General features: G+C 45.8%; 1 protein-coding gene and 1 pseudogene across 1 annotated transcript in view; both read left to right on the top strand.

Annotated features, from left to right (window-relative positions):
- The window catches only part of cacna2d3a (calcium channel, voltage-dependent, alpha 2/delta subunit 3a), a 1,147,786-nt gene that overhangs the window by 201,351 nt on the left and 920,379 nt on the right, over nt 1-26,056 (top strand). The gene's annotated exons all lie outside the window — the stretch shown is intronic.
- LOC139277720 (U2 spliceosomal RNA) lies at nt 7,546-7,747 on the top strand (annotated as a pseudogene).

The following is a 26,056-nucleotide window of genomic DNA, read 5'->3' as shown; positions in this document are numbered from 1 at the left end:
TGTCTGCATACTGTAATTCAATGGCAGTTGGAGTAACCTTGGTTCTGGACTGGAGGTGACGGAGATTGAACAATTTCCCGTTCGTCTTGGAGGTTAACTCCACTCCAGTGGGAAGCTTATTAAAGGTGAGATGAAGCATTACAGCAAGAAAGATTGAGAAGAGTGTTGGTGCAATGACACAGCCTTGCTTGACCCCAGTCTGCACTTGTATTGGGTCTGTGGTGGATCGGTTTGTAAGAATCACGGCTTGCATGTCATCCTGAAGCAGGTGGAGGATGATGACAAATTTTTGAGGCCAGCCGAATTTAAGAAGGACACTCCATAATTCCTCTCAGTTGACAGAGTCGAAGGCCTTTGTGAGGTCAAAGAAGGCCATGTACAGAGGTGAATGCTGCTCCCTACATTTTTCGTCGATTTGTCGCAGGGTGAAAATCATGTCCGTTGTGTTTCTTAGTGGGCGGCAACAGCATTGTGACTCTGGGAGGAGCTCTTCAACCACTAGGAGGAGGCAATTGAGGAGGATTCTCCCTCTGTAATTACCACAATCGGAATTGTCACCTTTCTTTAAGATGGTCACGATTACGGTGTCTCTGAAATCCCCTGCATGCTCACCTCTTTCCAGATAAGAGAAATGAGGTCATGGAGTCGCACCATGAGTACTTTCCGCCATGCTTTAGTGCTTCGGCGGGGATTCCATCTGCTCCTGAGGCCTTGTTGTTTTTCAACTGTTGAGTGGCCTTTTCAACCTCATGCCGGGCTGGGATTGTGCTGAGGTGGTGGTGGGTAGCATGCTGTGGGATGGAGTCAAGGGCACTCATGTTAAAGACAGAGTCTTGGTGAAGGAGATCTTCGAAATGCTCCTTCCAGTAGGCATTGACTGCCTCTCTGTCCTTGATGAGCATCTCCCCATTCTTAGCTCTCAATGGGAAAGGACTTTGAGTGCTTGGGCTGTAGGTGATCTTGACTGCGCTAAAAAATCCACGCAAGTCTTGTGATTGTCGGCTGGTTGCTGGATCTCCTGCGCTCATTCCACCCACCATCTGTTCTTTAGGTCATAAGTTTTTTATTGAACCTCGGCCTTCAGTTGTCTGTAGATCTGATTTCTTTTACTCGAGTTGTGATGATGTTTCCAATTCAAGAATGTCGTTTATTAGTGTCATGTATGTAACCTCTATGTAACACCACTGCAATACTGTATATACTTAAGCAATGCACACCTTGACCACAGGGGGTGAACTTGTGGGAGACACTCCTTACCTGGTCATCCAGGTATATAACGGGAGGTCCCACGCAGGGTTATCACTTCTTGGTCCTGTGAATAAAGATTCAGGTCATATAGTGACCTTGTCCATAGAATGTGCCTCTTTTGTGTCATTGAGACTAAGGATTTTACAATTAGCTCCTGGATCTCCTGGTCATTCTCATTGAATCAGTCTTGACATTTTCTGCTAGAGTAACCAAGAGTCTCTTTGCAGGTGCTAATTATGGTGGATTTGAGGGCAGACCAGGCACTATGGACACTCTGTGGCTCCGGTTCATTGGAAGTCATCAGGTTAGCTATGAGTTGACTGAATAGTGCTTTCTCTGCAGGGTCTTTGAGTGCTTCAACATTGATTTTTTTGCGGCACGTTTCTGTTGCCGCCGACATTTTGAGGCTATGTTGATGGAAATAACAGAGCGTGATTAGGCGGTGGTCAGTCCAGCAGTCATCAGCTCCTGTCATGGCGTGGCTGATGCAGACGTCCTTGTGGTCCCTTGCTCAGACTGCGCTACTGCAGGATGGCAGCGGTCAGGTTACCCCCCGGCCTCTCCAATCCGGCGGCATTGGGCAGTGAGCGGCGAGAAAACTGGTAAAACCGCGTGCCGGGGGGCCGCAGGCGGCGAGAATCAGCGATATTTTTTAACCAGTGGGGAGAAAATGAAGAAAATAATCCCTGGAACTGGGAGAGGGAGCGAGAGCAGCAAATTCCAACGGCCAGTGAAATAATACTTCTGTTGGTGGCTTCTGACCTGAGATACAGTTACTGCCTTTAAATACAATTCTATACGTGTCTGGACCTCCGACACGATCCTGATGACTCAGCCAACAGCTCCTTAGAAGGAAGAAGGCCAGCATCGAGGTCGGGACCCGAGGCCAGAATACGCGCGGCCATTAGTAAAGACTCAACAGCCAGAGCGGAAAAAGTGCAGCAGGGCCTGCGCATGGAGAGCAGCGCGCTGGAGCTGGAGCCGGGGGCCCGGGGTACAGGATCAGTATTCTATGGACAAACTCACAAGCTGCTCCAAGAGTAATGCACTCACCTACACTGCAATCTCTGAAAAGCAGGGAGAGAGGAACTGAGGGAGGGGGTTAGTTGGAATATGTATGTGTGTGTGCTCGGCCCATGCAGCATAGCCTGGTCTCTGATCATCTTGGGCCCCCTTGCCATTGGACCAAGACCTTGCTCTGTCAAGTTTGTGTGGTAGCTAGTGTGCAATGGACACTCCATGTTAAAAGATTCACGCAAAGGCATCTTCCACCCTCTAAAATTAAGTTTGGGACCTGTAATGTCAGGACTCTCATGGACAACCCCAACAGCGACAGACCTGAATGTCGCACTGCTATCATTGCCCAGGAACTCAGACAATTCGACACTGACATCGCCACCCTGAATGAGACACGGCGGGCGGGAAAAAGCCAGCTTGAGGAACAAGGTGGTGGATACACCTTCTTCTGGAAAGACAAACCAGAAGAAGAACGCCATCTCCATGGGGCTGGCTTCGCCATCAAAAATAAGCTAGTTTGGCGTCTTAAAGACTTCCCCTGCAGGATAAGCGACTCATGACCCTTCGGCTCACACTAACCCAGAACCAGTATGCTACGGTCATTAGTGTGTATGCCCTGTTATATATGTAAACTTGTATATACTTTGTACAGCCACCAGAGGGCTCATCCCCTAGAATCCCAAGGGATCCCATAATCCCTTGGGAGCACAGGTACTTCAGGAGGCCTCACAGGCTGAAGAGGCACTCTAGAGACCTGCAATAAAAGACGAAGGTCACACTTTACTTTGAGCTCACAGTTTCCAGTCAGACTCTTTCTTCATACATAACAACTGGCGATGAGATACAGATAACGAACCCAACGATGCAGAGAACAGTGGGCATCCTGGAGAAATTCTCAGAGGGAGATGATTGGGAAACCTTTGTGGAGTGAATCGGCCAATACTTTGTGGCCAATGAGCTGGAAGGAGAAGCGAACGCTGCCAAACGAAGGGCGATTCTCCTCACCGTCTACGGGGCACCAACATATGGCCTCACGAAAAATCTGCTTGCTCCAGCGAAACCCACAGAGATCGTATGATGATTTGTGCACACTTGAACCCGAAGGAAAGCGTTCTGATGGCGAGGTACTGGTTCTACACCTACAAAAGGTCTGAAGGCCAGGAAGTGGCGAGCTATGTTGTCGAGCTAAGACGCCGTGCCGGACATTGCAAATTTGAAGGTCTTTTGGAGCACATGCTCAGAGACTTTTTCGTACTTGGCATTGGCCATGAAATGATACTTCGCAATCTTTTGACTGTAGAGACCCCAACCTTGAGTAAGGCCATAGCGATAACCCAGGCGTTCATTGCCACCAGTGACAATACTAAGCAAATCTCTCAGCACACGAGTGCTGCTACAAGTACTGTGAACAAAGTGATGTTGTTTTCAAATCGCAATGTACAGGGCAGGCCCTACATGCTTGCAGCTGCACGTCTGGAGCTGTCTCAGAGTCCACAATCATGGGTGATGAATGCAAGGCCATTAACACCTTGTTGGCTCTGTGGGGAGATCATCGTTTCCATTCATGCCATTTCAAAGGGTATGTTTGCAAGGGCTGTGGAACAATGGGACACCTCCAACATATGTGCAGGCGAGCTGCAAATCCTGTTAATCCTGCAAACCACCATGTTGCAGAGGAGGACAGATCCACAGCGGATCATGACGAACCAGAGCCTCAGACCGAGGAGGCAGAGGTATATGGGGTGTAAACTTTTACCACAAAGTGTCCCCCGATAATGCTGAAGGTTGAACTAAATGGACTCCCAGTCTCAATGGAGTTGGACACGGGCGCGAGCCAGCCCATTATGAGCAAAAATACATTCGAGAAATTGTGGTGCAGCAAGGCCTCAAGGCTAGTCTTGACTCCAATTCGCACAAAATTGAGAACTTACACAAAGGTACTGATTCCCATAATCGGCAGTGCTACTGTAAAGGTCTCCTATGATGGAGCAGTGCACAAGCTACCACTCTGGGTGGCACCGGGTGATGGTCCCGCGCTGCTCGGCAGGAGCTGGCTGGGAAAGATACTCTGGAACTGGGACGACGTCCGAGCGCTCTCGTCCGCTGACGACACTTCGTGTGCCCAGGTCTTAGACAAGTTCCCTTCGCTGTTCGAACCAGGCATCGGGAAATTCCAAGGAGCAAAAGTGCAGATCCACCTAATTCCGGGGGCGCGACCCATCCATCACAAGGCGAGAGTAGTACCGTACATGATGAGAGAAAGGGTAGAGATCAAGCTAGACCGGCTGCAATGAGAGGGCATCATTTCGCCGATCGAATTCAACAAGTGGGCCAGTCCGATCGTTCCTCTCCTCAAGGGAGATGGCACCATCAGAATCTGTGGTGATTACAAAGTAACTATCAATCGTTTCTCCCTGCAGGACCAATATCCACTGCCTAAGACCGACTACCTATTTGCTACGCTGGCGGGAGGAAAGACGTTCATGAAGCTGGACTTGACCTCGGCGTACATGACACAGGAGCTGGAGGAATCATCGAAGGCCCTCACCTGCATCAACATGCACAAAGGTCTCTTCATTTATAACAGATGCCCATTCGGAATTCAATCAGCAGTGGCGATATTCCAGAGAAACATGGAAAGCTTACTGAAGTCAGTCCCGTGCACGGTGATCTTCCAGGATGACATCTTGGTTACAGGTCGGGATACAAGTGAGCATCTGCAGAACCTGGAGGAGGTTCTTAGTCGACTCAACCGAGTGGGGCTCAGGTTAAAACGCTCTAAGTGCATTTTCCTGGCACCTGAAGTGGAGTTCCTGGGGAGAAGAATCGTGGTGGATGGCATCAGGCCCACCGATTCGAAGACGGAGACAATCGAGAACGCACCGAGGCCACAGAACGTGACGGAGCTGTGGTCGTTTCTCGGACTCCTGAATTATTTTGGTAACTTCTTACCGGGTCTCAGCATACTGTTAGAACCACTGCGCGCCTTACTGCGTAAAGGAGACGAATGGGTATGGGGTAAAAGCCAATAAAATGCCTTTGTAAAAGCTAGAAAATTGTTATGCTCAAACAAGTTGCTTGTGATGTATGATCCACGTAAGCATTTGGTACTAGCATGTGATGCGTCTTCATATGGCGTCGGATGTGTATTGCAACAAGGTAATGATTTTGGGAAATTGCAACCGGTTGCTTATGCATCCAGGAGTCTGTCTAAAGCTGAGAGAGCCTACAGCATGATTGAGAAAGAAGCATTAGCGTGTGTCTATGGGGCAAAGAAAATGCATCAATATCTGTTTGGCTAAAATTTGAATTGGAAACTGACCACAAGCCACTGATATCCCTGTTTTCCGAGAGCAAGGGGATAAATACTAATGCATTGGCCCACATCCAGAGATGGGCGCTCACGTTGCCCGCATACAACTACGCCAACTGCCACAGACCAGGCACAGAAAACTGTGCCGATACGCTCAATAGGCTGCCATTGCCCACCACGGAGGTGGAAATGGCGCAGCCCGCAGATTTAGTCATGGTTATGGAAGCATTTGAGAGTGAGCAATCACCCGTCACATAGCCAGACAGATTAGAACCTGGACGAGCCAGGACCCCTTACTGTCCCTAGTTAAAAACTGTGTGCTTCACGGGAGCTGGTCCAGTGTCCCAGTGGAAATGCAGGAACAGATAAGGCCGTTCCAGCGGTGCAAAGATGAAATGTTTATACAGGCAGACTGCCTTCTGTGGGGAAATCGGGTAGTGGTTCCCAAGAAGGGCAGAGACACCTTCATCAGTGACCTCCACAGAACCCACCCAGACATCGTAATGATGAAAGCGGTAGCCAGATCCCACGTGTGGTGGCCCGGTATTGATGCGGACTTAGAGTCCTGCGTTCACAGATGTAACAAATGCTCACAGTTAAGTAATGCGCCCAGGGAGGCGCCACTAAGTTTATGGTCTTGACCCTCCAAACCGTGGTCTAGGGTCCATGTCGACTATGCAAGGCCGTTCTTGGGTAAAATGTTCCTTGTGGTTGTAGATGCGTATTCCAAATGGATTGAATGTGAGATAATGTCGGCAAGCACGTCCGCTGCCACCACCGAAAGCCTGCGGGCCATGTTTGCCATGCACGGACTACCCGATGTCCTTGTGAGCGACAACGGACCATGTTTTACCAGTGCCGAGTTCAAAGAAATCATGACCCGCAACGGGATCAAACATGTCACATCTGTCCTGTTCAAATCAGCATCCAATAGTCAGACAGAGAGAGCAGTGCAAACAATCAAGCAGGGCATGAAGAGGGTAACTGATGGCTCACTGCAGACTCGCCTATCCCGTGTCCTGCTTAGTTACCGCACAAGACCCCATTCACTCACTGGGATTCCACCTGCTGAACTGCTCATGAAAAGGGCACTTAAGACAAGGCTCTCGTTAGATCATCCTGATCTACCCGAACAGGTACAGAGCAGACGGCTTCAACAAAGTACATATCATGACAGCGCAAATGTGTCACACAAAATTGAAATCAATGTTCTTGTATTTGTATTGAATTATGGACAAGGTCCCAAGTGGCTTCCTGGCACTGTTGTGGCCAAAGAGGGGAGCAGTGTGTTTCGGGTCAAACTTTCAAATGGACTCATTCACCGGAAACACTTGGACCAAATCAAACTCAGATTCATGGACTATCCTGAGCAACCCACCTTGGACCCTACCTTCTTTGATCCCCCAACATACACACCAGTGGCAACCGGCACCACGGTTGGCCACGAAACAGAATCCATCATCCGCAGCAGCCCAGCAGGACTCACCACACCAGGCAGCCCAGCAAGGCCAGCTGCACAGCAGCCCAGCGAGGGCCCAACAGACGGTTCACCAACACCAGCATCTGCCCCGAGACAATCAACCAGGGCAAGAAGGGCCCCAGATCGTCTCACCTTGTAAATAGTTACACTATTGACTTTTGAGGGGGTGGGGGGGGAGGAAGTGTTGTTATATTTGTATATACTTTGTACAGCCACCAGAGGGCTCATCCCCAGGAGTCCCAAGGGATCCCATAATCCCTTGGGAGCACAGGTACTTAAGGAGGCCTCGCAGGCTGGCGAGTCACTCTGGAGACCTGCAATAAAAGACTAAGGTCACACTTTACTTTGAGCTCACAGTATCTAGTCAGACTCTTTCTTCAAACATAACTCGTCCTAACCCAGAAAGCTACAGACGAGACCAAAGAGCAATTCTACACTAGCCTTAAACAATCCCTGTCCTGAGTTCATAGAAACTAGGTGCAGGATAATCGCTTCTCGGCCTTTTGGCTAAGATCATGCGTAACTGACCTGACAGGGGAGTAACCATGACCCCAAAGTGGTTCTCCCTGGATCAGGAAGGTGGTTCTCCTATGCTTTTTGGAAATAGGAGGTGGGTGGGGTGGCTTGACCCATCCACCTCCATGGCACGAACCTGGTATTGCAGTACTTCCAGGAACGGTGCAGTGGCTTTCGGCCTTTTGGCTAAGAGCATTGGCGCAGAGTGATCCTTGATGTGTGCAAGGTGACCTGTGGCGTTTGTGATTTGACAAAGAATTGGAAAGATTGGCAATGAAAATTTTTTTTTTTTAAACTAGGTGCAGGAGTAGGCCATTCGGCCCTTCTAGCTTGCACCGCCATTCAATGAGTTCATGGCTGAACATGCAACTTCAGTACCCCATTCCTGCTTTCTTGCCATACCCCTTGATTCCCCCTAGTAGTAAGGACTACATCTAACTCCTTTTTGAATATATTTAGTGAATTGGCCTCAACAACTTTCTGTGGTAGAGAATTCCACAGGTTCACCACTCTCTGGGTGAAGAAGTTTCTCCTCATCTCGGTCCTAAATGGCTTACCCCTTATCCTTAAACTGTGACCCCTGGTTCTGGACTTCCCCAACATTGGGAACATTCTTCCTGCATCTAACCTGTCTAAACCCATCAGAATTTTAAACGTTTCTATGAGGTCCCCTCTCATTCTTCTGAACTCCAGTGAATACAGGCCCAGTTGATCCAGTCTTTCTTGATAGGTCAGTCCCGCCATCCCGGGAATCAGTCTGGTGAACCTTTGCTGCACTCCCTCAATAGCAAGAATGTCCTTCCTCAAGTTAGGAGACCAAAACTGTACACAATACTCCAGGTGTGGCCTCACCAAGGCCCTGTACAACTGTAGCAACACCTCCCTGCCCCTGTACTCAAATCCCCACGCTATGAAGGCCAACATGCCATTTGCTTTCTTAACCGCCTGCTGTACCTGCATGCCAACTTTCAATGACTGATGTATCATGACACCCAGGTCTCGTTGCACCTTCCCTTTTCCTAATCTGTCACCATTCAGATAATAGTCTGTCTCTCTGTTTTTACCACCAAAGTGGATAACCTCACATTTATCCACATTATACTTCATCTGCCATGCATTTGCCCACTCACCTAACCTATCCAAGTCGCTCTGCAGCCTCATAGCATCCTCCTCGCAGCTCACACTGCCACCCAACTTAGTGTCATCCGCAAATTTGGAGATACTACATTTAATCCCCTCGTCTAAATCATTAATGTACAGTGTAAACAGCTGGGGCCCCAACACAGAACCTTGCGGTACCCCACTAGTCACTGCCTGCCATTCTGAAAAGTCCCCATTTACTCCTACTCTTTGCTTCCTGTCTGACAACCAGTTCTCAATCCATGTCAGCACACTACCCCCAATCCCATGTGCTTTAACTTTGCACATTAATCTCTTGTGTGGGAGTTCCAATGGATGACAAGTTGATTTTCCTTGGTGACTGTAACGTCAGAGTTGGAAAGGACACAGACCTCTGGAGAGGTGTGATGGGTAGGGAAAACCAACTCCAATGGTATTCTCCTCCTGATAAAATGCTTGGAACATGGTCTTGTCATAACCAACACCTTGTTTTGTCAGAGAGACAAGTACGAGGCCTCATGGCAATACCCTTGCTCCAGGCACTGGCACCTGCTAGACCCACAAACAACAATGTGATAATGACCAGATAATTTGTTTTTTTGTTATGTTGATTGAGGGATAAATATTGGTCAGGACACCAGGGATAACTCACCTGCTCTTCTTCGAAATAGTGCCATGGGATCTTTTACGTCCACTTGAGAGAGCAGACGAGACCTCTTTTTTTAATATATGTAATTCAGTAGCTGACATTTTCAAACATCTGTTCATATTTGACCCAATGACTTTCATGATAGCATCACTGTGTACAGGGCTGTAGTAATACTCGTCCTCCTGTATGGCTCAGAGACATGGACCATGTACAGTAGACACCTCAAGTCGCTGGAGAAATACCACCAACGACGCCTCTGCAAGATCCTGCAAATCCTCTGGGAGGACAGACGCACCACATTAGTGTCCTCGAAAGGCCAACATCCCCAGCATTGAAGCACTGACCACACATGATCAGCTCCGTTGGGCAGGCCACACTGTTTGCATGCCAGACACGAGACTCCCAAAGCAAGCGCTCTGCTTGGAACTCCTTCACGGCAAACGAGCCCAAGGTGGGCAGTGGAAACGTTACAAGGACACCCTCAAAGCCTCGCTGAAAAAGTGCAACATCCCCACCGACACCTGGGAGTCCCTGGCCAAAGCTCGCCCTAAGTGGAGGAAGTGCATCCGGGAGGGCACTGTGCACCTCGAGTCTCATCGCCGAGAGCGTGCAGAAATCAAGCACAGGCAGTGGAAAGAGCATGCGTTAAACCTGTCCCACCCACCCCTTCCCTCAATGACTCTCTGTCCTACCTGTTACAGGGACTGTGGCTCTCGTATTAGACTGTACAGCCACCTAAGGACTCATTTTAAGAGTGGAAGCAAGTCTTCCTCAATTCCGAGGGACTGCCTATGATGATGGATGAGCATCACTATTATTAACACTGGACTGGACTAGACTGTATTGTACAAACAACATTTATGTTTTTCTACGCATTTTTGTAGATTTTCCCTGGGTTACCATGACGTGATCTGACGTTATCTATACTTTTTTTAATTAAAGCATATTGTAGTGATTTTGTTACAGATAATTCAGGTGATTGGCTCAGTGCCTCAGTGGCATGGTGTGTTGATAATCTGCCGGAACTGCTGCTGCTTCAGCACTGTGTATGCCTGTGCATCAACTGACCATGCATGATAATGTGAGGTCAATTCAACTGAAACTTTAATTGTTGCTGTCAGCATGTTGCTTACGACACAATGGGAGAGTGCTGAGCTTGTGATGTTACGTCCAAATAAACACTCAAATTTGGTATGGTAATAACTAACTGCTTTTATTTCCATGATCCTCTCGAACATTCCTCCAAAAACTAACAAAAGCAATACAAGAGAGACCTTGGAGTGTAATTACTACAATCTGCTTATTCACATCAGGGGGTCATGTTCTGTTAATAATCATCATCGTAGGCAGTCCCTCGAATCGAGGATGACTTGCTTCCACGCCAAAAAAGGACGAGTTCAGAGGTGTTTCAATGAAGGACCTAATATTCCGGATCCCGAACTACATCCTGAAGGGTGGAAGATGCCTGTGTGTGGATTTTTTTAACATGTGGTGGCCGTTGCACACCAGCCACCACACGGGCTTGACAGAGCTCGGTCTTGGTCCAGTGGCAAGGATTACCCAAGACAACTGGAGACCTGCTCTGCTGCACGGACCTAGTGCGCACACATATCGCAGTGTGGGCTGGCCCATGCTGCCCCTGGGCCCTCACCTCTCCTGGGCTCCGAACTCTCACCTCTCCTGGGCCCCGATCACATCCCTATACATTCTCTTGTCACTCCTTCGCACCAACCTTGCCGCTCCTGCTGTATCTGCCCACGCTCTAATCACCGACCTGGACCTTGATGACGTCACTCTTCGCTGCTGTCGCCCTCCTGTATCAGCTCGCACTGCTCCCTGAAGTGGCATGCCTCCACGCTATTCCCAAGGTCTCCACGCCCCCCCCTTTTATGGCCCCGACCTGCCACTGGTGTTCTCATTCAGCGACAGTTTGGAGGCCCCGACCTGCGTGAGAACACCAGCGGCAGGTCGGGGCCATAAAAGGAGCGGTGAGCAGCCTCGGGAGCAGCGTGGAGGCCCCGACCTGTTAATAATATGCAAGTACCATTCATATCACATGAAGGGGCAGACAGGCTAAATTGGCATTTCAGCTCAAGACCCCATCTACGCCACCTTAGAGGATCATTAGCGCCTGAATGCGCTGCCGAAAATTGCCCCCATGGGACAACACCTCCCTTCGCACTGTGTCCTCTGACTCAGGGCCCAGCAGCCCAATATTACTGAGATGCAAATTGTTCCCGGACGCAAACTTTGCTGCCTCGCTGGCAAAAACATCAAAACCGAAAATCCAGCCTTAAGTATTTCACTATGTCTTAATGCTCATAGGCACATAAAAGAAATAAGGAAGAAAAAACGTTAGTTCATTTCAAGTCTTTCTCTGACTATTTTCATTTGCTCAGTTATAACACCAATCCTGTATCCCAATACTCTGCTGATTCATAAACCTGTCTTATTTTGTAATTAAATGCTTCAACCAATTTCATTATGCCACATTTAACATAATTGATCACCTGTGGGATCTTGTTAGAGATGAGATTCAGTGCTGCTTTCTCTCTTTTTACTCTTCAGTTACTGAAAGATATCCCAATATCTACACAGCATATAAAATGAACGCTTTTAATGGTATTATTATCAGTCCTGTAGAGATGTAAAGAGCTTCCCCTACTAACCTCATAATATACCTTGACTCATTCTGAGAAAAACATTTTGAACAGTACCCATATGGTATTTCCTTTTCCCACATCAGCCATCCCTGAAGCGGCACTGTTATAATGTACATTTAAGGTTGATGACAATTATGTGCTCTGGATCTATGCCGACTGAATTGAGTCTGCCGAGTCTTCGAATAATTACAGGTGGCAGAGAAAGGAAACGTTCTTCCCATCAGTCTAGGCTTGAGTTGAACATAGCATCTTAAGCTCGGAAGATGAGAGGATGGATGGAAAAAAAAAGTATATCCAATAATCTCACTCACAAATCGTTTTTTTGGTTCATTATAAGTAATTGGAAATCATAGAATCATAGAATGGTTACGGCACAGAAGGAGGCCTCTTGGTCGTGGAGTTTATGCTGGCTCTCTGCAAGCGCACTTCACTTAGTCCCACTCCTCCGCCCTTTCCCCATAGCCCTGCAATTTTTTTTCCTTCAGGTACTTATCTGTAAGTGGTTTTGCTTTTGGTGGTTTCAAATTACCCCCCTTACAACAGGCAAATGGTAGGTTGGCCTTCATAGCTAGGGGATTTGAATATAGGAGCAGAGAGGTCTTATTGCAGTTGTACAAGGCCTTAGTGAGGCCTCACCTGGAATATTGTGTTCAGTTTTGGTCTCCTAATCTGAGGAAGGACGTTCTTGCTATTGAGGGAGTGCAGCGAAGGTTCACCAGACTGGTTCCCGGGATGGCAGGACTGACATATGATGAGAGACTGGATCGACTGGGCCTGTATTCACTGGAGTTTAGAAGAATGAGAGGGGATCTCATAGAAACATATAAAATTCTGACAGGACGGGACAGGTTAGATACAGGAAGAATGTTCCCGATGTTGGGGAAGTCCAGAACCAGGGGACATAGTCTAAGGATAAGAGGTAAGCCATTTAGGACTGAGATGAGGAGAAACTTCTTCACTCAGAGAGTTGTTAACCTGTGGAATTCTCTACCTCAGAGAGTTGTTGATGCCAGTTCATTGGATATATTCAAGAGGGAGTTAGATATGGCCCTTACGGCTAAAAGGATCAAGGGGTATGGAGAGAAAGCAGGAAAGGGGTACTGAGGTGAATGATCAGCCATGATCTTATTGAATGGTGGTGCAGGCTCGAAGGGCCGAATGGCCTACTCCTGTACCTATTTTCTATGTTTCTATGTTCTAGACACTGGAATTATAGTGGTGAACAGAAATACACAGAGCCAGATCTTTCGGTCTCAACCGTCGCAATGCTTTTATTCAAGTTAAAGCACACACCTGCACCCAGTAAAACCCACCCTAAAACAAACAAAACAAACAAAACACAATACAACACACAACCCTGGCCCATCTGAACAGGCCCCTAATGCGAAGTACCCATGACTAAAACACCCCTGCTTGGATTCAAAAGTGCACCACCGAATCTGTGCAACAGAATTGTGCGTACGCTTACGATCCATGCAAAACCTCCCCACTAAACCCCTAAGGCTTGGTTGGGACACACGACACCCCTTCACACTATGCGGTGGTCTTAAAGATGTGTGGGCTGGGAGAAATGCTCACCAGTTATCCCTCTGGCTTACTTGCTGCTTCTCCTGATGAGGCGTATCTTCTGGTTCTGTACCAATCTACCAAGTCCAGTCTCAAGGTCAGCTTCCCAGTTGAAATAGCGAGGCTCTCTTTGCTTGTAGATGGTGTTTCTTCTCTCCGTCCCAGACGGAGTGCTTAGTCCTTGTGCGTTGGATGACGCAGGCAGGCATAGAAGAGGGGAGAGAGAGAGAGAGAGATGGCAGCTGAAACCTGCCACTCTTATACCTGCAAAAATGCTTCTTCTCACACCAAAAGTTCAACTGTTCTTTGCCTGAGGCAGAGCAACTGAAAGAGAAAAATCATGTCTTCGGCCTGTTCCTTTGTTACTGAGCTGTTTCCTCAATAAGGCTCCAACCAGTCTAGGTGGTCGAAAAGCTTTCTTTTTGTCTTGAGCACTGACCAATTTGCTTGATCTCTCACTGATTACATTACAAAGGGCCCATCCATCAACCATTGATTCCTGCCCACCTGATGTGTATTCCTGTGGGACATTTTTGGACCTGTCCCACATCAGGCTGCCTGCTTCTCTGCAGTAACAGCAAATGTATCCAAGCAATGTCCAAAACTTAAGTCCAAAAGTATATGCTCTTGCTGTCGATGTTTCCGCCGAATTCGTACATATCCAATTCCCTTTTAATAACTGCGATTTAATCTGCCTTTACCACCCTCTCGGGCAGTGCATTCCAGATCCTAACCACTCGCTGCGTAAACATTTTTTTTCTCATGTTGCCTTTGGTTCTTCTGCAAATCACCTTAAATCTATGTCCTCTGATTCTCAACCCTTCCGCCAATGGGAAATGTTTCTCTCTATCTACTCTGTCTAGACTCCTCATGATTTTGAACGCCTCTATCAAATCTCCTCTCAATCTTCTCTGCTCTAAAGAGAAAAACTCCAGCTTCTCCAGTCTATCCACGTAACTGAAGTCCCTCATCCCTGGAGCCATTCTTGTAAATCTTTTCTGCACCCTTTCTTAAGGCCTTTACATCCTTGCTCAAGTGCGGTGCCCAGAATTGGACACAATGCTCCAGTTAAAGCTGGACCAGTGTTTTAGAAAGGTTCATCAAAACTTCTTTGCTTTTGTACTCTATGCCTCTATTTATGAAGCCCAGGATCCCGTATGCTTTTTTAACCGCTTTCTCAACCTGCCCTGCCACCTTCGACGATTTGTGCACATATACCCCCAGGTCTCTCTGTTCATGCACCCCCTTTAGATTTTTATCCTTTAGCTTATATCCTCTCCTCGTTCTTCCTACCAAAATGTATCACTTCGCACGTTTCTACATTAAATTTCATCTGCCACGTGTCTGCCCATTCCACCAGCCTGTCTATGTCCTCCTGAAGTTTATCACTGTCCTCACTGTTCACTATACTTCCAAGTTTTGTGTCATCTACAAATTTTGAAATTGTGCCCTGTACACCCAAGTCTAAGTTATTAATATACATCTAGAAAAGCAGTGGTCCTAGTACCGACCCCTGGGGAACACCACTGTTTACCTTCCTCCAGACTGAAAAACAACCATTCACCACTACTCTCTGTTTCCTGTCACTTAGCCAATTTCGTAACCATGCTGCCACTGTTCTCTTTACTCCATGGGCTTCAAGTTTGCTGGCAAGCCTATTATGTAGCACTTTATCAAATGTCTTTAACAAGTCCATGTATATCTCATCAACTGCATTGCCCTCATCAACCCTATCTGTTACCTCATCAAAAATAACTCAATCAGGTTAGTTAAACACGATTTGCCATTAACAAATCTGTGCTGGCTTTCCTTAATTAATCTACACTTGTCCAAGTGACTGCCAATTTTTTTCTGGATTGTCATTGCTAAAAGCTTCCCCACTACCGAGGTTAAACTGACTGGCCTGTATTTGCTGGGTTTATCCTTACATCCTTTTTTGAACAAGGGTGTAACATTTACAATTCTCTAGTCGTCTGGCACCACCCCTGTATCGAAGGAGGATTGGAAGATTTTTGCCAGTACCTCTGCAATTTCCACTTTTACTTCCCTCAGCATCCTAGATCCTGCAAATCCCCTGGGAGGACAGGCGCACCAACATCAGTGTCCTTGCCCAGGCTAACATCCCCAGCATTGAAGCACTGACCACACTCAATCAGCTTCGCTGGGCAGGCCACTGAGTTCGCATGCCAGACACGAGACTCCCTAAGCAATTGCTCTATGTGGAGCTCCTTCTCGGCAAACGAGCCAAAGATGGGCAGTGGAAACATTACAAGGACACCCTCAAAGCCTCCCTGATAAAGTGCGGCATCACCACTGACACCTGGGAGACCCTGGCCGAAGACCGCCCTAGGTGGAGAAAGTGCATCTGGGAGGGCATTGAGCTCTTCGAATCTCAACGCTGCGAGCGTGAGGAGGTCAGGCGCAGGCTGCGGAAGGAGCGTGCGGCAAATCAGTCCCACCCCCCCCTTCCCTCGACGAATGTCTGTTCCACTTGTGATGGGGTCTGTGGCTCTCGTATCAGCCACCAAAGGACTCACTTTAGGAGTGGAAGCAAGTCCTCCTCAATTCCGAGGGACTGCCTATGATGATGAGGATGCAATTTATCGGTCCGAGTGACTTATCTATTTTAAGTACAGCCAGCCTTTCTAGTAGCTCCTCTTTATCAATTTTTACCCCATCCAGTATCTCAACATACCTCCTCTTTCACTGTGACTTTGACAGCATCTTCTTCCTTGGTAAAGACAGATGCAAAGTACTCATTTAGTACCTCAGCTATGCCCTCTGCCTCCATGCATAGATCTCCTTTTTGGTCCCTAATCGGTCCCACCCCTCCTCCTACAACCTGTTTACTATTTATATGCCTTTTATGTTAGCCTCCACTCCATTCTCATGCTCTCTCTTTGTCCCTCTTATTTCCTTTTTCACTCCCCCTCTGAACTTTCTATATTCAGCCTGGTTCTCATTTCTATGCTTAATGTGACATCTGTGAAAATGTTTGACATTTTACAACAACTCTACCTGGTTGACTACTTTATGTTTCTAAATCATCATTATCCCCACTGCCGAGCATAAGCAGCATGAGAAGGCAAAATATTCTACAGAATTGCTGACTTTCCCAGAGTCTAGAAGGCCTGAACATGTTGTAATTCGACCGCTAGTATATGCTGTGCCCTATAACTCCAAAGTATTTTTTGAATCTCAATGTGAGCACATTATCAAAATTTGCTGATGACAAGAATGAGGGGAAATAGCAAACAGCTGGGAGGACTGTAAAAGACTTTAGGAGGATATACAAAAGCAAAATACTGCGAATGCTGGAAATCTGAAATAAAAACAGAAACAGCTGGAAATACTCAACACGTCAGGCAGCATCTGTGGAGAGAGGAACAGAGTTAACGTTTCAGATCGATGACCCTGCGTCAGAACTGGAAAAAGTTAAAGATGTAACAGGTTTTTAAACAAGTGTAGGGGCAGGGAAATGGGGGAGGGGAGGATAGAACAAAAAGGAAGGTCTGTGATAGGGTGGAAGGCAGAAGAGATTAAAAGACAAAAAGGATGATGGTGCAAGGCAATAGGAGATGGTAATGGGACAAGTTAAGAAACAAAAGATGAGTCTAGATAGGGTGAAAATGGAGATAGCAGCAATATCAACAGCTGCCATGGGAAAGAGAAAAAAAAAAGAGAAAATTAAAAAAAAAATAGGGATAGGGGTTACGGCCTAAAGTTGTTTAACTCGATGTTGAGTCCAGAAAGCTGTAAAGTGCCGAAACAAAATGAGGTGCTGTTCCTCGAGCTTATGTTGAGCTTCATTGGAACAGTGTAAGAGGCTGAGGACAGAGAGATCAGAGTGGGAGTGGAGCAGAGAATTAAAGTGACAGACGACCGGAAACTCGGGGTCACACTTAGAGACTGAACGGAGGGGGTTCTGCAAAATGGTCATCCAATCTGAATTTGGTCTCCCCAGTGTAGAGGAGATCACATTGTGAGCAGCGAATACAGTATACTAAATTAAAAGAAGTACAAGTAAATCGCTGTTTCACCTGGAAGGAGTATTTGGGGCCCTGGATAGTGGGAAGGGAAGGGGGGGGGGTGGTAAAAGGGCAGGTGTTGCATCTCCTGCGCTTGCACAGGAAGGTGTCATGAGAAGAGGGGTGTGATGAGGAGTGGACCAGGCTGTTGCGGGGGGAGCGGTCCCTTCGGAATGCTGAGCGGGGAGGGAGGGGATGATGTGATTGGTGGAGGAAATGGAGGAGGATGATTCGTTGAATGTGGAGGCTGGTGAGATGAAAGTTGAGGACAAGGGGAACCCTTTCGTGGTCCTGGGAGGGAGGGGAAGGGTGAGAACATAAGTGCGGGAAAAAAATGGACACGCTCGTGGGCTATGTCACCCACGATAGAGAGGAATCCTCGGTTGAAGAAAAAGGAAGACATATCGAGGCACTAGTATGGAAGGTGGCATCGTCAGAACAGATGCGACGGAGACAGAGAAAATGGGAGAATGGAATGGAGTCCTGCAGGATGCGGGATGGGAGGAAGTGTAGTCCAGGCAGCCTTGGGATTCAGTGGGCTTATAGTGCATGTTTGTTAATAGCCTATCCTCAAAAAAGAAGGGTCATCAACCTGAAATGTTAACTCTATTTCTTTCCCCACAGATACTGCCTGACCATTTTGTATTTGTATTTGTATTTGTATTTTTCCAGCATTTTCTGTTTTTATTTAGGAGGATAACATTGATATCTTAAAGCAGTGTTTCATATGGGTTGGAGCAACCTGATGGTACAAATACCCACTCCCCGCACCCCCCCCATCCCATCCCCCCCTCCCTCCTCTGCTCAAGGTTTTCAGGATAATTTTCATCTGCATACTCCAAAACCTCAACCCAAAAAAGGCCTCAACATGCAGGATGACAAAGCCATGCCAGAGTAACAGGTGAAAATGCCATTTTTTTAAATGTGTTCATGGGATCTGGGTATCGCTAGCAGGCCCAGCATTTATTGCCCATCCTTAATTGCCCTTGAGAAGGTGATGGTGAGCCATCTATGTGGTGAAGGTACTCCCACAGTGCTGTTATGGAGGGTGTCGTGGAGTATTACAAAGATACTCAACACAAGTCTGTTTTGGAGAAAAGAATTGTTTATTATAAAGTACTCAATCGAGGGAGAGACAGCTTCTACACGAGTTCAGTAACTCGGTGACCCAAACCAGCTGTTCTCTCCGAACAATCTTGGGTTACTGTTTTTATACAGTCAAAATACATACAAAATCATGAAGTTCCGCGCGGAGGCTTTCCATTTGTTGTTTCCCTGCCGCATCACTAACTTTTTGCCTACCTACTATAATTAATTGGTTAATACAATTATATTGACAGAAAACTTCGTTACCTCCCCTTTGTGCCATTTATCTGATAAGTTACGTGCCACTTCATTCTCAGGTCTGTAAACTCTTCTTCTCTTGGCCTAACCACCTTCAACCAGTTGAGATGTTTTTCAATTGTCTTTTGTTTCCCATAATCTCTTACCACCCCATGTGACCTAACCTTGGAGTCTACTTTTCCCAACTGTCTGATTTATACTGTGATAAAATGATCTATCTTCCTGAGAGTTCTTTGACCTCAACTATGACCCTTTCTAAGGAGAATTAATTTGCTTTGCTCTTTGTTCCAGCCTTGATAACAGCAAACCGATGAATGAGTGCAGAGGTACCACAGCATTCTGTTTTCAGAGTGTCGAGTTCAGTAACGTGTATTAATTTTCCTCTGATTAATTAGGTTCTATCTACTTAAAAAAAAAATTCTACAGGGGGAGTTCCAGGATTTTGACCCAGCGACGATGAATGAATAGCAATATACTTCCAAGTCAGGATGATGTGTAACTTGGAGGGGAACTTGTAGGTGATGGAATTCTCATGCGCCTGCTGCCCTCGTCCTTCTAGGTGGTAGAGGTCGCAGGTTTTGGAGGTGCTGTTTAAGAGGCCTAGGCGAGTTTAGATTTAAGATTTAACACTGGTATTGTAATGCAGAAAGAAAAGCTGGTGCAACAGTTACTTGATATTGGGTTGGATGTCATACAGGTGTGCTTTGGGTGTGGGACGATGGTCACCAAAACTAGCCTACATGGTCAGTTTCAAGATTACATTTCTAGCCCTGCATTTGCTGTGACCAAATCACCTTGTCTTGCATTTTCATGCTTAGCTGTTGTAAGTGTTTCCCTTAAGTGTTTTTGACACCCCCCCACTTTACAATAGTTCTAGAGCTGGGAGTGATTACTGCACTGAACAGATGAATGAGTCAGGGTTGAATACCTTGGTCTTAACCGGCAATGTTTTTATTAAAGTTAAAGCACACACCTGCACCCAGTAAAACCACACACACCCTGGTGTGTAAAACAAACAAATACAGTACAACACACAGTCTGGCCCATCTAAACAGGCCCCAATTGCGAAGTACCCATGTCTAAAACCTTCCCTGAAAACCCCTAAGATTTGGCCGGAGAACACACGATACTCCTTCACACCGTGGCTGTGATCTTAAAAGATGCGTGTGCAGAGATGATGCTCACCGATTTATTGGCTTGCTCGCTGCTTCGCCTGATGAAAATGTGTCTCTTCTGCTTTCTTCTCTCCGTCCCACACGGAGGATTCGGTTCTTGTAAAGGCGAAGCAGTGAGAGCAAGAAAGCGAACTGTGGCCACACGGCCTCTTTTATGCCCTCAGTTCATTTGCCTTTTCCGGCCGAATAAAGTTTGTTCTTGTTCCAGGTGGGTCTTCTTCTGGCCCAATAAAGTTTTTTCCTTTTGTTTCGAGGCTTCCTGATTTGAGTCCAGTGATGGGTTCTCGCTTCCGACCGGTCTGGGCTTAATGGCTTTCTATCTCATCCAGGCGATGGCTCGATCACTGATCAGTTCATCTTATCTACCTTTGACGAGTTCACATTGCTTAACAATGGACCCTCCATTTGCCCATCACCTGCGATGAATTGCCTAATCTTGGCCATTGTCTTCCCAGACCACACCTGCCCATCATTCTAAGTCCAACATGGAGAAGTAACTGGGCCCCTCCCACAAACAGCTTCCAGCTTTTTCTGCAGTGAGAAAAATACGTCCAACAAATACTTGGGGATGAAAACGCAATGTCCAGATAATGTCCAAAAAATCCTTGGGGAGCTGATGCTTACACTGTTCAAATATCATCTGTTTTTATTTCACGCTAGTTTTCTGCTATATTGTAATCAATGAAAAATACTCAGCACAAATCTTCAAATCGAGTGTGGTGCATTTATTTTTTTAGTTATGCAGCATGTGAATGTTGCCAGATTGAGTTGGTACGATGTTACCCCTGTGTTTTGTTTTAGATGTCTAACACCTCTTCTACCATTCCTAACATGAGGTTCCCCATGGAAGGAGTCGATCGATGGGCTGATTTGCTGCAAGGGTTTCAAGTGACAGGTTATTGGGAATTTGGTGGCCTGCTGGAATCTGCTGTGCATTGTGATGGCCCTGTCTATGAGTAAGTCACATCCATGACTATGGAAACTGAGTGGTGCTATCCACCTTCAGCCACCTCCCCATTGCGTGTCACACCAGGTGCTGCACGGTGAATGGGTGGAGTCATTACTCCCACAAATTGCATTTCCCTGCCTACAAAGCTGGCTTTTCTCAGTCTGTAATATGTATGGTACTTGCATATCATTAGCTGAGCACTAGATGGCCCCGTAACGGGAATAAGCACATTGTAGCAATTTTGCTCAAGGTATCTCTTCTATTGCTTTTGTTATTTTTTGATGGAATATTCTAGAGGGTCTAGAAATAAAAGCAGCAAGTTATTATCACACAATTCAAGTGTTTATTTCGATATTGCTGATTAAACATCTGTCTGTATCTTCCCAGTACTATTTCTGTTGGTTCTAAATGCTGTTCACAGCTGATTCAGAGAGAGTTAGTGCTTCCCCCTTCTCGCTGGCAGGCCTGATGTGCAGAGATATAGCCCGCATCTTAGCCCACACACTCAAAACAGCAAATTCTCATGTAAATCAGCAGGCTTTATTACTGCCAAAACCTTTTAGTAACCCACAATTAACCTCGCATGAACAACAATTTCTAGGCTTGATGCCCTGTAGAATGACTCTGGTGCTGAAAATACCTTCCTCAATACACCATATTAATGCCAACAAAATATGCTTTGCTGCATTGAGAAAGCAGTTCCTTGAAACAGTAAGAGTCAATCTGAAATGGATGTTCAAAATATAAAACATGAAAAAGGAAAAGTGCACAGGAATAGAGTTGTTATTCCTGTAATGCATATCTCCAGGGTAGCACATAGAACAATAAGTACCTTTGAGTTGCAACAAAATAGTAGATCATTAAATTCAAAAACTCATCTGAATTGCTATCTCGAGATTGCATTATGTTGAGATAATTATTTTAATTACAGGAATCATAGAAATAAAGCCAACTGGTCTGAAAGACGGTACCTCTGACAGTGCAGCACTCCCTCAGTACTGCACTGGAGTGTCAGCCTAGGTTTTTATGCTCAAGTCCCTGGAGTGGGATAGAAGGATATGCTGATAGGGTTAGATTAAGTCAGGTGGGTGGAGGCTCATGTGGAACATAAATGTCGGCAGAGGCCAGTTGGGCTGAATGGCCTGTTTCTGTGCTGTACACTCGATGTAACTCGATTATCATATTACTGTTTGGCACAGCCCTTAGCAAGTACAATGCACAATGTTGGTAGGCCTCTGAAACGTACAGGTTTTAAAGAAATTATAAGCAAACATAAAAAGTTTTAACAGTCGTCAGATTTTATAATAAGGACCATTTTCCACTCTAGGCTAAGTTTAGGCTTTTTTATATAGTTCCCAATTTTCTGTGATCAACTCATTTGAATAATTATTTATAGCTTATCGTGCAGTAAGACAGCCTAGTGAGAGACACAGATAATCTGATCAGCAGGTCAAATTCAAAGGCATGTCTGTACTTAAAGGTATATGGCTGCATATGGAGATAAATATTGTTTTAGCTTTTATAAACTGTGAAAATTAATTTTAAATATTTGTCAGCACTTTACAAGGCTGTGAGCGGTGTTGGGGTGGGAAAAAAGTGCTGAGAAAAAAAATCATAGAATCATACAGCACAGAAGGAGCCATTTGGCCCATCATGTCTGTGCCAGCTCTTTGAAAGAGTGATCGAATTAGTCCCAGTCCCCTGCTCTTTCCCCATAGTCCTGCAATTTTTTCCGTTTCAAGTATATCTCCAATTCCCCTTTGAATGTTACAATTGAATAAAATAACATTGAAATTGTGATTGTTTCTAGACAAGTGGTATAAAAGATATCCTAAGAATAAGCCTCTGACCTACAAAAACAAAGGAATAACAGGTAATTTCAGAAAACATGGCTGATGCATAATAATTAAACTCACAAATCCATTTTTTGCAAATTGCATTAGTTCCAATTCTGATGTACTATAGTGAGAGTAATATATTGTATATTTTCTCCTGTAGTGGCGGGATTCTAATATGGTAATAGATCTCCACTTGGATGAATCAGAGAAAGCTTAGCCAATCAAAACTGGAAATAAAGCACATAATCAGTGTGATGAGATTGGGTGACTTGCACAGACTGTTAGGGAATAACTTTTCTATTCCCTCTTGGCAGAATACTTACTCATACAATGATAGCTTCTTGTAATGTCAGCAAATACTACTGTAAAACATTATTTCAGATTATATCCTCTCACTCCTGTCGAAATTTAAGGTAAGCCCCAGATAATGGCCGTAATCTTACCAGCCCTACTAGTGTGAATTTGGAGGCGGGCCCACTGCCAAAATGGCCATGATTCACAGCGGGACAGAAGTACGCTCTGAACCCACGTCCATGTGAATTTCTAAAGTGTCGGCCCTGGCTACAGATTCCAGACCCGGCACTAAACAATGCGTCAGGTAATCGTGCTAGTTAACCAGCTGCTTAAATCTATTTAAGCAACATTTTACCAGGTCCAAAGGATTTTTGCAAATTTTTTACGAAGTTCGCATCCCTTGGGTATCACATCAGGTAAGTGTGTCGGGTTCTCAACAACTCTGGATTGGTTTGACTAGTTGACAGCTGTAGAAGTGGTATAAAAGCTGTTCAATTTTAAATCAAAGAAGCTAGAGCCTTCAGGATGTGGAATACACTTTTCAGCTTTGTGGAGGTTTGAACTGTTTACAGTGAACTCTCTATCCAGTATCACCTCCTTAGAGTAACCTATCTCACTGTTGACAGATCACTTCTGTCATCTCAACTTCAGCTGCCATCTATTCCACCTGCATCAGTGCCCATGAAAAAATATCACCGTGGTCCTCAGAATCCCACCACAATCAGCCCCAAGATCAACATCACCAGACACACCAGCATCACCAACAACACCAACCTTCTCCACAATCACTTGATGCTGCATAGGACAACGGGCATCAGCACCCGACCACATTGCTGTCCGGGAGGCCAGGGGTGGCCTCACCATGGCCACATTTACTTCACTTGATGCTGTACATCCTGGCTGTCACATGATGCATCAGGTTGGCACCACCCCACACCAACAACATAAAGCATCCCTATAATGCCCTAGCCATTCATTTCACACTCATCACCATTGGGGTTGGGGGGGGGGCCGTACCGTTATGTCTTATCATTCACTACAACTGACGAAGCCACTTCCAAAGTTGCACACAGATCTGTCCAAGAACGCAAAGTGTTGAAAATAAACTTTACATCAGCATTGGTGACAATACCAAAGTGCCTACCTTTGTGTATTGTTAGATGGTACAATTGGACAAGGATGAGGGTGAGTGTGAGGGGTCGCTAGTGAGATGGGGAAGTGGTAATGTAGATAGAGAGAGAGGGATGGGTGGAGGTGCAAGGTAAGATGGTGTGAGTAAGGGTGTGCAGGAGTAGGGTAGAAAAGGCAGAGTGATCGATATGTGATGAGTAGCACAACAGGATGAGGTTGAATATGGCTTTGCAGTAATGTTTCATGATCCATTGAGATCATTTAAAGGTTTGTGCCATTGCAGCCAAGTTCTACTGACGACCTCCCTACTTGTGCCCTCCTGTACAATGTGCAACCAGGCTGCGTTGATCTCCTGAGGAGATTTCTTCCGCCCATTGGAAAGAAAGAGGGCCTCCCTGCATGCTGTAATTCCCTCTATAAGCATCTGGAGGGAGTCATGGAAGAGCCTGGGTGCAGCTGTGCACCTTTGTGCAGTGATTGTCATTGTTTGCAACACCTCAATGCTGTAGAACACTGACAGCACAACTGTCAAAATGTATCTGGGCATGGTCCCTTTAAGGAAACCGGGTGATGACGCGTCATCAGATGACGTCAGCAGACCCGCTTCCTTTTAATTAGCCATGAACTTCGCAGAGTGGACTTAACAAGTCCCATCAAGGTAAAATCATGTCGGAGGCCCGGATCAACACAGCTGTGGGGTCAACACCCGCCCCAGAGGTTGCCCGTCTCAGACCTGCTGAGATTGGTAAAATCCAGCCCAATAATTCCATAATTCATTATCTGACCCTGGTACTTTCTTAAATAAAGTTCAAGTTAAAATAGACCATTCTATCTGACCCTTGATTCATCTATGTAGGATCCACAAAAGATAGTACAGAGAAGGCGGGCAATTAGGTTTGCTGTGCAAGGGAAAGGATGAAAAAGCAATTAATAACAGATCTCTGGAAAAAAAATGTCTAGTTTTAGAATATTTAAAGGGGAAGGAAAGGTTAGGAGGGGTATTATGGTTTGATCAAATTATTTTCCATTATCTAATGAAAACATTATTGATAAAAATAATTTAAAAAACAACCATATTTCTCACACCCAATGATGTTAATAGCTCTGCCCAAAGTTCCGACACTGTGATTTGAATTTGGATTGTGCAAACTGAACATGTGTAATGCTGTTAATCTCCCAGGATGCATCAATCAGCTCTACTGATGGGATATTTTCATCATCCACATCCTTGCTAGCCAATATTGGTTTCCAGTCTCCAAAGCATTATCTCTGAAATCCTCACCAACATCTTCAAATCTGTCCACGGCCTTGTCCCACCTTATCTACAACTTTCTCTAGTCTTGTATCCTATATTAGGTTATTTGAATCTGGTGTGTTTTGCAGCCCCCTTCCCTTTGCGCTGCCATTGGTAGCAAAGCCTTTTGTCACTGTGGTGCTACTTTCTGGAATTCCCTCCTTAAAGACCTTCACTTTTCTTTTTGCATCTCTTGTAATCAAATAGATAATAGATATGCATTCAGTGGTTTGCTACCTGAGCATACAGATTTGTACCTCTTCTGTACAAGGAAAAAATGTTACAGTCAATAAGATAAACGGGAAGCTCTGTACAGTGTAATTGTACAGGCAGAGGCTATAACATAGATATCCCAGATTATAGTATGCCTTCTGGGGATCTGTGCACAGACTCTGAATGAATTTAGAATGATCAGTTTCTTTTATACAGGTT

The sequence above is a fragment of the Pristiophorus japonicus genome, chromosome 12, assembly GCF_044704955.1.
Source record: "Pristiophorus japonicus isolate sPriJap1 chromosome 12, sPriJap1.hap1, whole genome shotgun sequence".
Taxonomy (NCBI): Eukaryota; Metazoa; Chordata; class Chondrichthyes; family Pristiophoridae; genus Pristiophorus; species Pristiophorus japonicus.
Note: the sequence above shows the minus strand (reverse complement) of the source record. Positions and strands in the feature narration are given on the sequence as shown.